The sequence below is a fragment of the Epinephelus lanceolatus genome, chromosome 10 (genome assembly GCF_041903045.1).
Source record: "Epinephelus lanceolatus isolate andai-2023 chromosome 10, ASM4190304v1, whole genome shotgun sequence".
In the NCBI taxonomy this organism is placed as follows: domain Eukaryota; kingdom Metazoa; phylum Chordata; class Actinopteri; order Perciformes; family Serranidae; genus Epinephelus; species Epinephelus lanceolatus.
Window position 1 is genome coordinate 669,644 of NC_135743.1, and position 15,213 is coordinate 684,856.

The 15,213-nt window shown below is 45.7% G+C and overlaps 1 protein-coding gene across 2 annotated transcripts in view; it reads right to left on the bottom strand.

Moving 5' to 3' along the window:
- Positions 1–14,455, bottom strand: part of sema6cb (semaphorin 6Cb) — a 204,217-nt gene extending 189,762 nt beyond the window's left edge. For both annotated transcript variants that reach the window (XM_033640692.2, XM_078171252.1), the window contains exon 1: positions 14,270–14,455. The gene's annotated coding sequence lies outside the window, so the exon portion shown is untranslated. The remainder of the gene's footprint in view (positions 1–14,269) is intronic.
- Positions 14,456–15,213: the final 758 nt, after the last annotated feature.

Genomic DNA, 15,213 nt, shown 5'->3' on the forward strand with positions numbered 1-15,213 from the left:
AGTGTGGGCGAGCTCACTTATCTTACAGCACGTCCACGCCAAATATCCACCGCACATATGGTGACCGCTCAGATTTACACAAATAAGAGCGTGAGAGCTGAAGTATAGATTCTACACAGCCAAGACGCCCGCCCCCCCCCCCCCCCCACACACACACACACACACACACACACACACACAGGTAACACACACACACAGACACACGTAACACACACACACACACACAGGGACTCAGAGTTAAAGCTTTAAAGAAAAAGCACTGCATATTCTAAATTTAACACATTCCAGATTTAAGCGGGGGGGGGGGGGGGGGTGCAGAGTGTTGTTTGGAGCAAATCACCCACAATCCCTATCTGCAGCGAGCAGGGTGCATGCATAAGAAATCGGATAAAGAGCCGCAGGGAGGAGGAGAGCTGGGAATCCAATCTGAGTTTCACAAACCATCAATGAACCTTTCACCTGAATCTACAGCCGCCACAGTTTGACTCCACGCCGTCCCTTCAAAGCAGGCGCCGCCCACGAGCTGCGGCGGGACTTGGTCAACTTTTAAGGAACAAGGTCAAACAGCTCGGCTATTTTTGGAACATTTGGAGCTGAGCTGCAGCTCGGCCCCTGACTGAGCGCTGAGAGCAGCAGAGCCCGCTGCGTTTGAAAAGACGTGTGAGAGCTCGCTGAATATTTTCTCTCAACACTTCAATAAATTAAATCTGTGAATACCTGTCACCTTGTGAGCGCGTGCGGAGCAGGACGGGGTACGATGGGGCATCATCGCCTGGTGAACGCAGCGGCAGCTTTGGATGAAGAGGACAGAAGAAGGAAAAAAAAAGCTTATCTTAGGTTTTTAATTTCCTGCTTCATTTCACGTTTCAGGACCATAAAAATTCTCATTTCCAAAAACTGCAATAAGCAACAATGAGACATGATCATAACTCTGAATTACTTCTGTACTGACTAAGCACCCCCCCCCCAGTCAGCCTAATTGCTTCAGCCAAGATGTGACAAGCCAGACAATCGCTGTGCAACCCATTATCAGAAAAAAAAAAAATCTATCAGCTATCAGAGATCCAGTCTGACACAACTCTTCACCCACAATGCTTTGCAGCCTCTGAGCGTCCCTCCAGCAACAGCACTGTGCTACATGTTCACACCTCTGAGGCCCCGAACACACACAAAGCGTTTCAGCAGCACCAGATTTAAATTAACGATAGAAGGAACTGATTCTGTGTGATGTTTAACATGTTTAAGGTTATTATCAACATATTTTAAATGAGAGCAAAAAAACATTTATATTTAAAACTTTTCTGAAATGCTGTGTTCAAACTATAATCCAGGCCTGGAAAACAGTTCTTCTTATTTCAGAACTTTTCCAGGACTTTGATGAGCGTGTGAACGCTGAGGAAACGTTTGAACAGATTGTCTGCAGCTCTTCAGATAGAAATTATTCGATCATCATCATCCAGTGATCACGACCTCGTCTGAACACGTAACACAAAATATTCACATTCTGTGTAACAAAAACTGATTGTTTCAGCGTCAGGTCAGAGATCACTTCAGAAACCTGGAACAGACGTTTGTCATCAGTTTTGTCAAAGTCTGAACACTGAATCAGGAAATATCCGACACACACAGACGATAACGTGAGCAGATCGTTGGCTGTTGCTCTCGGCGTCCCTACAGACGCCTTCATGAGATTACCTGCATTAAAACTACATACACAAAGTTTTCTTATCTTAAAATGGCACAAAGCAGGAGCTTAGCGTGCAGCTGACTCCTAAATCAAACTGAAATTAAAAGTCTGGCAGAGAAGTTTCAACAACAGACTATCGCAGAGTGGAGAACGGAGCGGTGCCAGGAGCGACGCGCGGCGGCGACAGCAGATTCTCAGGCATCAGCAGCCAACTTAAATGAAGCCAACCTGTTTCTATCATGTCTGGATCAGCCTCCTTTTCTCTCAGTTTCATCATTCTATCAGCACTGAGATTTCAATCTGTGTCACAGAGCGGCAGCGTGTTGTTCCACTGATGACACACACACACACACACACACACACACACACACGTCATGTGAGGACAAAGTTGCCATTAAAACAGGAGCTTCTCAGCAGACCTGAGTTTGTGTCGGGAGGAGAGGGCGTTCAATTGGACGTGACGTCTGTTGTGTTGAAAACAAGACAAATGTCCGCTGTGCCCAACCTTCCTTTTTAAGAGCGTCCACCAAATCAGAGCGAGGTGCTGAGAGGCCCGGGGTGTCTGCTGGGTCTTTCCAGGGAAATAACCTCTGGCACAAAGATGGATGGTTACATTTCCTGCAGCAACAACAGCCGTTTGTTTGGAGGAAATAGGAGAGTAACTGGGCTGTTAGTACGAGCTGCGAGAGCCACCATGGCTGAACAGGCAAAGAAAATAACTCCACTAACACAAACCAAAACTTCACAAATTGAAAAAGCAAGAAGAGGACGGCGTGGAGCCGCCCACGCCGCTTGATTGAGAGCCAATCTCTGAGAAACCCACAGCAACAAGCACTTAGCAGAGAGGATGGAGACGAGGAGGAGAGGTGGTGCTGCAGAGGAGGTGGGCAGGATGGATCAAAGTTGTATACTCAGATAGATACCTGCCAGCTTTCATCATAATGCAGCCGACAAACTGTTTCTCACAAAGAGCCTGATGGGTAAAGAATAAAGTCACTTCATCACAGAGATCAGTCGCTCCAACAGAGCCAGGACGCACTCACTGATCCACAACAATTGCACAATTATGAGCATTTACAACAACACACAGGTGATGCCCCTCAGGTAGACTGTATCCAGGCGACACGTCCACTGTGCTGTCTCTCTTTGTCTCTGTGTCATTCATCATCTGCAAGTGAGTGAACGCAGAAATCACACCTGCTCCTCTGGTGACACACAGACCCTTGAACACACCAGCCCAGGTGCATGCTGGTCCTGTCAGGGCTGCACAGTTAATCTGATAACAATTAAATGAACATTATCCATGTTTAAAATGCTGCGCTCAGAGAAAACATCAGACACTTCCTAAACTAACAGCAGCCTGCACTCTGGAGGAGACGCTAACGTTGAGTTAAATCATCTGTCATCATTCAGTGTTTGAAGAATGTTGGATTCAGCAGAACAGATCATGACAGAGAGTGAATGACACGTGTGTCTGCACCACGCTGCAGCTCAGCTGACATGTTAAAGCACCTGATAAAAAACACCCACAACATTCTGCAGAGTGTTGAACACATGACGGTCAAAACGTCGCTAACGTCACCTCTCTGAATCCCCGTCCCTGTCCAGTGTCAGCTCAGACATCCCATAGTGACGCTGCAGTGTGTCACTGTGACATGTGACAACATGTACAGCAGGAGATGACGAAGAACAACCTCGTGTTAAGACCTGTTTTCATGCAAAAGCAGCAACAACATGAAACAGCAGAATACTGTTGGTTTAATTTGGGGTCAAATGTTTTGGAGACGCTCTCTGTCTTATTCTGATTTCTACATCAGCAGGAACTGAACACGATAATCATTCTGACCATAATCCTGCAGCCCTGAGTCACACACATACAGTGTGGAAATATATACATGCATATGTACCTGACCTGTCCAAAGCTGACGTGCATGATTCTTATAAAACCAAACAGAATAAACTAAAGTGTGCTGAGTCTTCAGTTTGCTCTCACTCACTAACAGCTGCTCCTCTCATCCACCAATCGGATCAATCTGATCTGATCGGATCGACTGATTGATTATTGACCCCGAGACTGAAAACTCCACAAACTGCTGCTGCGTTCAGGGACCCACACAAACCTCTGAATTTAGAGAGGAGACACAGAGGCCAGACAAAATAAAACATTTAAATGTAAAAAGGAACGTTAGCGTGACGTTAGCGTGACGTTAGTGTGATGTTAGCGTGACGCCTTCAGGTGTTTGAAATGTTCCTGTTCCATGGCGGTGGCGGATCAATACCAATATAATGATACTCTGGATAATGTGGTGTCAGTCTGAACAGGGGTCAGTTTCTCTGCTCTGCATCACATCTAATTCAAGAGTAAAACTGCCTCTGCGCACACACACACACACACACACACACACACGTCCTTCATGTCCTCTTTACGTCTCCACTGCTTCTGTCTGCACTCAAACACCTGACTCCAGATCAGTCTCAGCTTCACCTGATGACATCATCAGAAGAAGGAGGGTGAGCTCACCTCCCAGCCGTCCTGATGTGGACCCTCAGGTCTGCTATAGAACCAGGTCCATGAGACCAGAACTGTCCACAGACGTTAAAAAGAGAAAACACGTCTGAGCCTGACGAGTTTAATCTGACACATGTCAGCAGGAGGTGAAACAACACACGTGTTCATACTGAACGTTCAGTATGAGAGGTTAGTGTCAGCTCACACTATAGACTGAACTGTTACATGTGGGAAATAAAATCTACATCTTTAACTGTGTTTAATAGTGTTAGCTGTTAGCAGCTAGCAGCTGTGTGTGATAAACTTGAATAAATCAGCTGTTTGAGGGAAAAAAGTGTCGATGATGTTTTTGCAGAAATATAAAATAGATATTTCAAATATAGATATTTCAGAATTGTTGCTTCCCTAATTTGTATTTGTTTATAAGCACAACTCTACATTTATTTCTTATAAGAAGCTGCTTTTGTTTTATGTGCTGATGAGAAGAAACGCCAGAGGACAGGTCACTGAGGTTTATCTCCATCATTGTTCAAAGTCAAAATAATGTCAGACTTTATGATTTTAGTTTTAATAAATAAATGACTCCAGGATATTTCTCTGGTATTTCTACTTTTAGCTGTATCAAAAACATGCCATCAATTCTGTGAACTGTTGCTTTAAATGACAGAGAAAAACAAACGAGAGAGAACTGGGAGCAGCAACAGCAACTTCATCTTTGGTTGGTCATCATCAGCTGGTCCTCAAACAGTCTCATGACTCACTCATCCATCAGACACACTCTGCATCTAAACGTGGTATCAGATCTAAACCAAATGTTGTGGTGTCGCCCGCTCCTGTTCTAACAACACCCATCTGTCTGCAGACACGTCTCTCTCAGAGCTCCAACATACGACCACGCCTCACACTGAGTCCTGTCAGAGGGTCATAGCGACACTGTTTCATCCCTCAGACACTGAGCTTCAGTCTGTTCAATGGAGCCAAACAGGGCTTAAATCAGCAGGTGAGACGTAAAGGTAAAATAACCTCTGCTGACTGACACACTCACTGTCTCGTCTCATGTTGTGTATCAGGAAGTGTTTTTGTGAGCTCTCCTCCTCCACCCGTGGCGGTGGGGGGGGGGGGGGGGGGGGGGGGCAGGGAGCTGATTTGCTCCACTTTCAGCCTGGCTGGCTAATCAATGATGCGGGAGGTCTGCACTCATTATGAAGTGATTAAGAGATCATTTGGAGCAACAAACCGCTGCACTTGTGCCGTCCCCACAGCCCACCCAGCTGAGAGTTCACCAATCAATAAGTGCTATGTACGTCCAGAGGCTATTTACAGAGACACTTGTTTCCTCCTGGTGTTAAACGCAGAAGCAAAGTTGTGTTTCCGTGGCGACACTCCACCGCTGTGCTGTGATGTCTGTATTATCTTAATCTTTGGGGAGTTAATATGATCCCACTGAGTGCTAAGGTTTTTAAAATAAACAGGATTCTGGGGGATTGTGGGTGACGCAGCTGAATAGGAGTTTTGGAAGATCTCTGCGCTTAGTCATCAGCTAATAATCCTTTAAAACGGTGACAATCCGTGCACATATGAAGCCGCATTAGCCACTTCTTCACATGAAATATGCATGAAAAATGACAAGGGTTCCTCTTTGGATGATTCATTCTCTTTCCTTTCAAGAGACATCCTTTTTGTTGTGCCAGCTCCTTCCAAGCTGCCCTGTGGGAGCACGCTCTGCCCCCCCACCACACATATCGAAGAGTCTGTGTGTGTCTGTGATACTATACACTGAATAGGTAGAGTCTGCTGCATCCAAAAGGCCGACGGATACAGCACAGAGGAGCAGGGAGCATGAGTCCACACGTACGACTCACAAAGCAAACACAACGCCTCGTGCATGACTTTACAAAGACACGAAACAAAGGAGCAGAAAACATCCAGCCACTGAGGTTTGACTTCTCAACACAGATTCTTTCATGAGACACGAGAGCCTCTGTGGCAGGGGCACAGAAATGTGAGGCAGTGTGCTGACGCTGCAGAGCCACAGGTTAGATTTCCCTCTAATTGCTGGACTGCGTCCACCTCGCTTCATGAAGCGTAACCAGACAGTCATCCAGTGTTCCTGCCGCGCTGCTTGTGGCCGTGGCGGGTTGGCGAGCGGAGCCCGAGTCCATGTTCGACAAGGGGTTAACGTTTCTGAAGAACAGCTCGACAAAACCACAGGAAGACAGCCAGTCTGGACGGACGGGCCGAGGCCTGTCACTTGTCCAGTTTGTGGTCCGCTGCCTCCCGCCATCTTTTTCTTCTTCTCCCTCTCCTTCCCTCTACCCTCTCTCTGAACTCAGAGCTTTTCCTCCCAGATTTTACACACTCATCAGCTCGCCTATAATTTCCAGAGCTGTGCTAACCACAGCAGGACCACAGGAGGTAAGCCACTGCACGCCTGCTTTTGGAATCAGGACGCTTCACAGGGCTGCCAAGGACTCAGAGCTAAAGGCTGATGATTGGACGAGAGCATGAGTCGCCACCCCTCACGCTCAAGACAAGAAAAATATATGAAGCCAAAAAATGGAGGAAACAAAACCTACGACGTGTAAATGAGGCAGTGACATCACCAACAGATCTCATTCAGTAACATGTTTGACCAGCAGGTGGCTCCACTGCAGGAAGTTACTCATGATTATTTAACTTTACAGCGTTGATGAAGAAATCAAACACATTCGTTCACGCACCGTTAAATTAAGTTCCTCTGAGACTTCTCCTTGTTTGGATTTCATTGTATATTGTATATATTTCAGATTGTCTACTTTACTATTTTATTATTTATTTTATTTTATTGTCTACTTTAATATTTTATTTTATTTTATTTTAATGTCTACTTTAATATTTTATATTATTTATTTCATTGTCTATTTTAGTATCTTATTTATATCTTCATCTTTATCTCTTGTTTCCATTCATGCTGTATTTCTATTTCTACTTTGCACGGAGCATTGGAACAAAAACAATTTCCCCCCGGGGATTAATTAATAAAGTATTCTGAATCTGAATCTGAATCTGAATCTGAGTCCACAGTTGGCTCAGCGACAGAAACTCAAGACGAGCCGCTGGTATTATGATTCAGCATAACGCAGAGGAAAAGGGGCGGGGCTATGGATGTGTCATGAACATTTCAAACTCGTTCTTATTCCAACTCCTCAAATACCAACGCCATGTCACTGATTTCAGACACCAAAACAAAAAGGCACCTTTCACAGCGGTATGAAACGACAGTGGGCAACATCCTAAACTCACATTCTGGTGACCTGTGACAGTGCTGCCTGAGGTGCATCAGTTCATAACGCCATCAGACGGCATCACTCTGCAACGCAGCTGCTAACAACTAAATATAAGGAGATGGAGGGTTCCTGCAGGGCGGAGGGGAGGTGCACTTTCACCCTAGATGACTGACCTGCTCTCCGGCTCAGTGAACCCACCTGTCCAAAACTCAGCAGTGACAGTTCTGTGTGATCACATGACACCTCCCCTTCAGCAGCTGCACTGGCACATTTGTTTTAAACCCTCCTGCTTGTCTTTAAATCTCTGCATGCTGTTGGCCACGCCCTCCCTCTCCGGGCTCCGTACTGACCGGCCGTTAGTGTAGCCGACCCTGATCTGTGGAATGGTGTTCCTCAGGGTCTGTGTCAGTGCACGACAGGTTCTTTAAGTCACAACTGGAAACTCATCTTTTCAGATCAGCCTGCTGTTTATGATATGCTTTATCTGTTTATCTGCACTTCATCACTGCTGCTGTTGCTCTTTGTTAAATTTTGTCTTGTCTGGTTTTGTAAAGTGTCACTGGGCGTCTAAAAACACGCTTAGAAATAAAATTACTATCATTATTATTATTATTATTATTATTATTATTATTATAAACCTAAACACAAGCGTTTGTCGCCCACGGAAATAAACAAACGAGGTGTTTTAAGTTTATTTTGAAAAGACTTGATGCACGTAACAAGCGTCAACTGTCGACAATTTAGTTGATGAAATGTTTTATATTCGATGTGTTGTTACATGTTTATAACTGGAGAATGTCCGAATAACTGTCGGCCAGAACAAAATAACACATTGATATTAAAATGTTAAAAAAAAACTGTTTCTTTTTCAGATTATTTTTTGTCAAAGCCACAGGAGACACACACACACACACACACACACACACAGAGTCAGTGCTACAGGCGATCTGTAAATGAACTTTAAATATGTATCTGAGATCATCTGCACTGAATCAGCACAAACGTTTCCTCGGAGCACCGAAATGAAGCCGTTTCTGTTCAGCTGGAGGAGGAAAAATAAAACGGGTAGATGGAGAGCAGACAGTGATGGAGGAGCCACTTCAGCCTCGCCGCAGCAGGCACGAGGCAGCTCCGCCTGCTATTCTTCACCTGTGCCTTCGTAACGCTTGGTGCAACATGTTAATGTGATTTCTGTGGCCAAGCGGGGCCGGACCTGGAGGCCAAGGCCTGGTGGTCTCAGCAGATAGCCTGGACAGGCCTGTGCTGTGTCAGCGCCGGATTATGGATGATGGCGAGCCTGCAGGCCTGACAGGTAATAATTCACTCCCCAGGGGTCCCACACCCTTCACTGGACACCAGCAGCCGGGGGAGGGTGGGGGAGGGTGGAGGCAAACAGCCTTGGAGCTCACATCCTCATAACCCACCCTCTGCTCCTGTCCTTACTCTCTGCTTCAACAAACAGGCTTCTCATTGGCTGCCCAGTTGCCACGGGTAACCAGCCATTATCAAAATGAAAGATGAGGTGCCACAGAGCGGCGCCTCTCTCAGGTGCAGGGCCAAACAAAGTCCCATATGTTGCGGATGAGGAGCTGAGATTAACTGTTGCTTCCTGAAGCACGGCGGCGCTCCGGACCATTCCTCACATGTACCACGCCACCGCATGTTTCAGACACTTGAGACAAATCGCTGTTGTCGAGGTGCCACAACAACAGTCCAAAAAATATCAGCCAACACTCTCAAGTTCCACTGAGCTTGAAATGGGCGAGAAATGAGTGCGAGTGCAGCAATTCAGCGACTCAGAGTTTGGCCTGAGGGTGTAATGTAACGTGTCGTCATGTATCCAACAGAAATTCACTTTCTCCTCCTCTGGCCAGTGTGTGTCTGTGTGTGTGTGTGTGTGTGTGAGCATGTTCAGATATTGAGCACTTTATCTCGATGATGAAAATGAAAATAGCCCTGCTGAATGTTCCCTAAGGGCCACCGTCCTCAGCCCCTGGTTAGGAGCCTATTTCAACCATCATTACCCTGAGGACCATTAGGAAGACGCCATCTGCACACACGGGGCCCCTCCATCGGGGCCTCTTGTCATTTCAAACTAAAAGCAAGTGGCGAAATGGAAATCGGAAGTAAAATTACACACTGGGCTAAATGCACCATTAAGCATGCTAACTGAGCGACGGACCTATCAGGGCCTGGAAATGAGAGCCGGCCGGAGAGCGAGCAGTTTGTGGGAGGTGGCGAGGAAACGTTCAGCACTGTAAGTCAGCCGTCAGCAGAACGTGGCGGTCCTAATGGTGCTGAGTTAAAACAGTAGATTGTTTGTGAGCGTGGGCGTGTGCCACACAGAGCCTTGAATATAGATTTGTATGCACTATATATAGTGTTGGTCGGAGCGCAGACAGACACGCTGCTGCTGCTGAGTATCAGACACTATCTGAGGATACAGCCGAGCATCTCTCTGCTCCTGCGGGGACGCAGCACCTCTCCTTGTCAGCAGACCAGTAACATGTCAAATAAAATAACCTGAAACCACATCGCGGCATCCTCTGAGCAGCACACGCACGCACGCACACACACACACACACACACACACACACACACACACACAGAGCGAAGTCACTGCAGCGGCGATAGGAAACCACAAGCCGTCCTGTGACATGACTGCGGCAGCTGAGACGAGCAGGACGAGGAAAACACAATCACGTGATCCCGCACACCATCTACACTTACACCCAAGTTACACCAGTTACACCCAGTTACACCAGTTCAGCTCTGGGTCTTTAACTGGTTCAGGAGTCTTGGTGCTAACAAACGACCCGGCTGCGTTTCCAACAGCTTTACAAAGAACCATTAGAGTCAAGGAGGGTCACAGTGACACACCAGAGACACACCAGAGACACACCAGTGACACACCAGAGACACAGAGCTGACGGTCATCACACTGTGGATATTTAAGCACCATCTACACACAAAGATAATGTGTATTTGCAGTATTTGGTATCTGCACATATATTTATCCTCAGTCGTGTTTATATCACTCGTGCACCAGGGCTGCAGTGAGCGACTGCTTTAAGGCAGATCGTGATATAAAAGTTGACAGATATCAAACTGTGTTCATTTAATATCTATGATATTGTTAATAAATCAACTGGACTTCTTCATTTGAGTTATTTATTATTAGTTATTTTCTGAGAGGAGACTTATTACTCAAACTTCACTAACTCTGTTTCAAGTTTATTGTAATTGCAGTAAAAACAAAAATGAACCCTTCAGTTTCCTTTAAGGATCGTTCTGACTGATGATATAAATTCTGTAATTCTGTGAAACTGATATTTTCTGACATGATTATTGTACCGTTAAACTCTCATCCTGTAGCAGCCCTGATCAGTGATGTGTCATCAACGGAGGACGCTGCACAACACGAGTAAACAACAACAACAACAACAACAACAACAACAACAACAACAACAAACTGATCAGCTGCAAACTTTTGTTCTGTTGTTACAGATATTTGTTTTTATCAGAGACACAAGAACGGACCGACGATTAACGAGACCACAGCAGGATCTGTTTCTCACATGACGTCTCCATCGCGTCTCTCCAACAACAAATTTATTTTCCCAAAAATGCTCTGAATAAAAGATGCATATTAGATTCTGAGCTGATATCTGATATATAACAACTCATTTGGCCGATAAACAATATATATCCACGTGTTTCCCTCCTAATGTCAGTGATCATCATCATCATCATCATCAAGTCTCTTCTGTAGATGAATTATCATCATATCATATCAGACTGTGATGGTGAGACGTGACACACTGCTCAGTGTGTGTTATCTCTATTAGGGGTGTAACGGTACACAGAAATCTCGGTTCGGTACGTACCTCGGTACACAAGTCACGGTTCAGTTTTTTTCGGTACAGTAATGAAAAAAATAGACAACTATTAAATATCTTTTACTTATTGGTAACCTTATTAAAACATACCACCACAGCAGTTAACTCTTTTTACACAATTTTTGAATGAAACAAATATATATAAAATCCTGCTTTTTCACATTGTTTGAATGAAAATAGAAATATAAAAGTGAAAAATAAAATCCTGCTGTTTTTTTAACACATTTTTTGAATGAAAAATATAAATATACATTTCTGCTTAAACAGTTTTACTCAATAAAAATAAAAAGTATAGTGCAGCTGGTCAGCTTTAAAGCCTGCTCAGATTCAGTTTTACTAGGAACTTACTTAGCTTTCCCACTTTGTTAAAGTGCAGTAAACAAAACATGCTTATATCTAAAGTACAGCTTAAACAATTTTACTCAACTCCAATGGCGTTGGTTATTTCTTTAGCACGATGGTCAGGGAAACGCTCTTTCTTTTTAAACGACGACGATATCGTAGTTTGCACCAGATTGCTTTTTCTAGTCGTGCCGGTTAACGTTCAAACTCGGGTGGTGTCGCTTTAGATGCGTTAGCATGTTAGACGTGTTTCCAAGTACATACCCAACCGCTGTTCTGCAGTGTCAGCACACTGCTTTTGTCTTGTCCACTTGTTTATTTCCATCTTCGTATTTTACCCTGAAACCAAAGTGTTCCCAAACGGAGGACTTAAGGTTTGCGGGTGGGTCTTCAGGTTCGTCAGGCTCACTTGCCATGTTGTCAAAATGCGATAATGCGCTGCACAAAGTGAAAGCGGAGATTTACGGGACTCGGTCCGTCACTCAATTATGTCCGTCGGGGAACTAGATATTGTAAATGGTTCGGCTCGCAAAAACAGAATTAAAATAAAAAAAAATAAAATAAAATAATATCCTGCGCCCAATAATTCGGTACAGGGTCGTGCCGAACCGAAAGTCGCGTACCGAACGGTTCGACACAAATACATGTACCGTTACGGCCCTAATATCTATCCATGGATCGTGTTGGATGATCCTGTATCAGGCCGATACAGATGACGTGCAGATATAATCGTGCAGCTCTACTCTGAAGGTCCAAAGTCTCTGAATTATTTTACTTGGCATCATATTTTCTTTATAGAAATCTATCAGAGAACACGTTGTAAATGTGTGGTAAATATCTGAGGGGGAGTGAATGGACCAATGACAGCCCTGCCTGGTGCAGTATGTTTCTGTGTGTTGAACGGAAAGGCTCAAAGAACAGAACATGATTCAATAAATGATGCAGCAGCAGCCAGCAGGGTTCATTCTCCAGTCCACTGGTCAAACGGCACCTGAACATTCAAAATGTCTGCGGACGCTCCAACGTCAGAAGAAGAAGCTGATTGGCTGATTCTCACACTTCATGTTAAAGTTGATATCAGCTGATGCTGTCGTGAACCCTGCTCAGCACCAGAACAGACCTGGCTCCATGTTGGTGTGAACAGGGTTTTAGATGCCTGAATGGTTGGAGCAGGCGGAGCAGGATGTTTCTCCTCCAACACTCAGAGTAAGTAACGGTTGCCTTTACTGTTCAATCACGCCGGTGTTTCCCTCCAGCTGCACATGCATCTTTAATGTGCCTCCAAAACTTCTGCAACATTCCAAACACATCAGAGACAAAGAGGCTGCCTTTGAGTCAGGCAGGAGGGCACGCTTCACCCTCATGCACAGAGTGATGGTGTGGTCTGTGTGTGTGTGTGTATGTGTGTGTGTGTGTGTGTATGTGTGTGTGTGTACAGGATGGATTTATCTATTTATCTATTGTTATGTTGTGAGGCTGAAACTGGACACACACTCAGGACTGATGCAACCCAGGCTGAGACTGATCACAGGCCCACTGAGGATGAGGATGAAGAGTGAGGATGAAGAGTGAGGATGAGGATGAAGACTGAGGATGAAGAGTGAGGATGAGGATGAAGACTGAGGAGCTAGGACCGTCTCCTCCAACAGACACACAGCAGATCTGTCGGTGCATCGCAGCTAAAACACACACACACACACACACACACACACACACACACACACACACACACACACACAGCCTGTGTGCAGACCTGTTAGAACAATGAGCTCATCGTTTCTCTCTGAGTTTGGCTCTGAGAGCAAACTGCAGCTGAAGTGATTCAGCAGGTCAGATCTGCCTCACAGTGACCGGACACACTGTTTCCTCCTGAAGACGTCACATCCCGTTCTTCACCTGATCTGCGCCACATCACAACACACTCCGCTTTACGCGCCGTTTGTGCGCACAAACAGGTCCGAGCCAACACTGCCTGCTGCTGCTGGAAAATCACAGCACAGGGTCCAAATTCAATTACACACACACACACACACACTATCACTCAGGGATCTGTCGGTAAGTTGCAGAGGACTCCTGCAGCAACACAACAGGACACAGTCAGTGTGAGGCTGCGTGTCCATCCACAGCTCCGAGGACACACACACACACACACACACACACACCAGAGGACCGACGGCTCGTTGTGTCTTCAGCAGAGACACACAGACAGAGACACAGGGAGACACAGAGACACAGGGAGACACAGAGACACAGGGAGACACAGAGACACAGGGAGACACAGAGACACAGGGAGACAGGCAGCAGCAGCGGAGCAGAGATGTTTGTTGAGGAGCAGTTTTTGCTCAGAAACGTGTCAGAAATGTGGATTTAAATCAGTGTGCGGGTCTGAACCTCTGTAACATGACACAGTAATGTGTGTGTGTGTGTGTGTGTGTGTGTGTGTGTGGTGATCTAGTGTCCGCGCAGAGGGAACTCAGCCTGTGTTGAGCCCCAGTCGCTCCGCAGCAGCAGCAGCAGCAGCAGCAGCGTCGGTAAACTCCCTCCAAACAGCACAAACACTTCTTACCGTGATGTTTCCTCCACCGAGCGGACGGTAAATCACCGGGCAGGGTCCCACCGGGGGCGGAGCTGTGTGTGAGCTCACGGTAAAGTCACGGTGACTTGTTGTTGTGCTCGGTAAACGGTGAACGGTTAGTAAATCCCGGAGCGGCGGAGCGGCGGTAAAGACGCTCCTCGCGGCTCAGACCAGACTGGAGACTCACTCCAATCACAACACTTCAGCAGCCAATCAGGCCACGCCCCCAGCGGCAGGCTGACAGCAGCTCTGTCCAATCAGAGAGCCAAGCTAGGATCAGGTCCTCTCTCATTGGCTCACGACTGGAGGTTTAGAGTTACGCCCCGCCCACCTCGCGCTCACTTTTCTCCAGATGTTGAATGCCTGAACATCAAGAATGAGCCAATCAGAGCGCAGCACGGAGGATTTAAACAGGTTTGACTTCATGGGAGAAGACAAATATTATATGTTAACATATTATTGTCTTCATCTGGTACACAGTTTATACTCTGTTATTATTATTATTATTATTGTTTTGTTGTTAGATTTGTTTACTTATGGTTCAAAATAAACAACAAACAGGAGCTGTTAAAATGAACAGGCGACAGATTCACTCACCTGACCCCAAAAACTACAGGCTGCTGAAATTATTATTATATTAATACATAAAACGTTACGATACAAAAATGCTAATTATTGATTGATGAGATTATTGACAGAGGAACACTGTGGTGTGTGTGTGTGTGTGTGTGTGTGTGTGTGCGTGTGTGTGTGTGCAGGTGTCTCACCTGGCAGCTGTAGCTCCGCCTCTATTTCCTTCCATGCTTTGTCCTTCTCTCCTCGATCATGGTCAGAGCTGGAGGACACATCACAAGGCTTCACAAGGTTTTCCTCACATTTCTTTTAGCGCTTTAGTTTTGCCTCCATGGCGACAGAGCGCAACGCGTCATAATATG